The 2907-nt window shown below is 29.0% G+C and overlaps 1 protein-coding gene and 1 long non-coding RNA gene across 7 annotated transcripts in view; both read left to right on the forward strand.

Moving 5' to 3' along the window:
• LOC105308086 lies at positions 1–375 on the forward strand. Its single transcript, XR_897272.2, has 3 exons — positions 1–30; positions 104–177; positions 265–375. It is a non-coding gene; the product is annotated as an uncharacterized LOC105308086 (long non-coding RNA).
• MON2 (MON2 homolog, regulator of endosome-to-Golgi trafficking) overlaps positions 1–2907 on the forward strand; it is a 107705-nt gene that overhangs the window by 57312 nt on the left and 47486 nt on the right. The gene's annotated exons all lie outside the window — the stretch shown is intronic.

Here is a 2907-nt window from a genome sequence, read left to right on the forward strand (position 1 = left end):
CCTGGGAGAGCTGTAGAAGGACCCAGTACAGTAAGTTCTAGTCATTTTTACTCAGTGCTTCCCAAAATGTTTATATGTTACATTTAATTTATTCTTTCCTTAGGTTTTAACAACAGCTGTAATGACAGATTTACCAGTGATTTCCAATATACTTTCAAGATTGTTTGAAAGCTCACAGTAAGAATCAGTTTTCTTAATTGGTAGAAACATTATTAGCTGTATATTTTAGATCAGTATGTCTTACTTCTTCGTTTTTCATTTTAGATATCTTGATGACGTATCATTGCATCATTTAATAAATGCACTTTGCTCCTTATCCCTAGAAGCAATGGATATGGCCTATGGAAATAATAAGGTGTGATAGTCTACCTTTTTGTTTTAAATATGGTACATTATTTAGTTAAAGTGTATACTCATTATGTTGTTAGCGTTTTACTAGTGGGATCAAAACCTTGTTGGCTAACGCTATTCTTTTGGGTTTTTACCATTTATGATGTTTATTTGTTGAGGGAGTAGTGAAGAGAACATGATTTGGCTTGTGATATATCCCAGTATGTACTATGATTTTCAGTTGTGTCCATTTTTCTTGTGTACCGAATATTTTAAAAAATATTTTTATAAAGAATAATGCCACACCGCTTTTATAAATGAGTTCCATAAAATGTCACAATAATAATTATAATTTACGATTGGGGCAATATAAGATTTAAATGAAGGAATATATGTCTCAGTGTCTCTTGCTTTTATTGTGATAGGCAATAAAGAGATAATTAATTCTTTCTGAATGTAATGATTCTTCCTGCTTTAAAAATTAGATTTTTACTTTGTTCATTGACTACATGAATAGGAAGTACTTTTGAGAACATTTTTTTCTGTATACAAAATATTATTTTCTGTTATACTTGGAAAACACAAAATATATAGATTTATTTATGTCTTAGAAATTATTTAAAGTAACATGTTTTCTACATTTTTATATGAATAAATATAGTTGGACCATTTACAAATAAGTGAAGACTCCCAGAAAATGATTAAAAATCAGAGAATGGAGCTTTGTAACTTGTTTAACATCTAACTGTAGGATCTAAAATTACGTTGTCTGCCTAGTCAGTAATTATGATTCTGTGTACTGTGGCTTGTCATCTAGGCTCATGTGATTCATTTGAAGATTAGCTAGTAAGGTCTTATTGTGATAAAGCTTTGTATGCTATAGCACATAGCTACAGAATTATATACACATCCAGGTATTTGAAAATATATATTAAGTTTACTCCAAATCAAGGCAAGGATAATATAAAATATAGTGAAGTAATATCTTGATATCTTCAATAACCCTACATTTTTAAGATTAATTCTTAACATAAAAGTATAATATTTTTAATAGAGTAGCTTAATGAAATTTCAGCAAATTTATATGGTGATGTCTTGAGAATTTATGTATTCATTCAATAAGTACAGTAAGTTTACTATGTACATACATGACACTGTTAGGAACTTGGCTCATGATTAAGTGACAGTTAAGGTGGGATAAAACGCTAAATAAATAGTATAGTATTAAGTGATGTGAGACTTATTCTTTGAATCCTTAGTAACTTGTTACATAAGACATTTTTAGTACACATTTCTACTAAAATGAGTTAAGATTAATCAAGATGAATTAGTATTATTGGAGCTGGATATTGATGGAATGGTAGGTTATGGGTAGGAAAGGACAGGATCATAGAAATCAAAGGAGGAAAATGTTATAAGAAGTCAAGATCAATGAGGACTGAAAAAATAAAAGATTTCATTATTAGTTTATTGTTAACTTTGAAAAATGCAATTTCAAGAGAGTGTTAGGAATACATGTGATATTTTAGGGATGCTTGGAGGGAACAAATGTTGAGAAAATGGATACACTTGAATAGAAATGACGTTCATGAGAATGTTACGTCTCTCCATTTTAGGATTTAATTTTATAACCTGAAGTGATAATTATGGAATGGATTAAAATTAAAAATATTCAAGTATAAACTTTATAAAAATGTTTTCTGATGGAGGCATAAGACAGTTTATTATTCAGTTGTGCTTTCTATAAAATTATAAATATACAGATGTTAAAATAAGTAGAACTTCTATATTTTTCTACATTTTTAAAAAAAGTTTATCAATGTCAGCCATTTGAGTAAGTTAAATATTCTAGGTCTTAAAGATGTATATATCACAGTGTGGTTATATAATATAACCATTATATCATATTGTCTCCAGAATGATAAATTTTTTTTCCACAAAAATTTTTAGGGTACCTACAAAATTAACACATTCAGAAAGGGTCAGCTTTATCATATTTGTTTTAAAACTCCAGTGTACTTAGTTCATTGGCTTCTACTAGGAAAGAAAAATATCAAACATTTCCATGTTAGATTATTATCAGCATTGTAAAAATGTTAAGAATATAGAATAATTTAAACATCTTTTCCTTTAAAAATTATAAAATTACTATGCTCATTATTTGCTTTTTAAAATTTGTTGCCATTTTTTTTTTTCTTTTTCTAATGCATTGTCTCTATTTGAAATACCATAGCTACCCATAAGAAAAATCTCATGGTTTTGGTCAGCTGAGTTTGCATTTAAGCATATTTTAACATCTCTATTACTACCAGATTAGAGATGATTGCCCTTTTTTTTTTTTTCACTGAAACTGTTCTTATAACATATGGACTAAGTACTCTAATTTAGCCATATGTGAGATATACTGGCTCCCTTTCCGATTTTTGAAATGTCAGCAACTGAGGAGAGGGCTTTGTCTTCTGACTCTGCAAATTTTCTGTTAGCATCTAAACTGACAGCCCTCACCTGTGCCTTATCTTGACTTCATACTTCTTTTCCCTGGTCTCACTTGTCTCTTTTCGTTTTTTTTATTCCCCC

This window comes from Pteropus vampyrus, unplaced genomic scaffold (assembly GCF_000151845.1).
Source record: "Pteropus vampyrus isolate Shadow unplaced genomic scaffold, Pvam_2.0 Scaffold545, whole genome shotgun sequence".
Classification (NCBI taxonomy): Eukaryota; Metazoa; Chordata; class Mammalia; order Chiroptera; family Pteropodidae; genus Pteropus; species Pteropus vampyrus.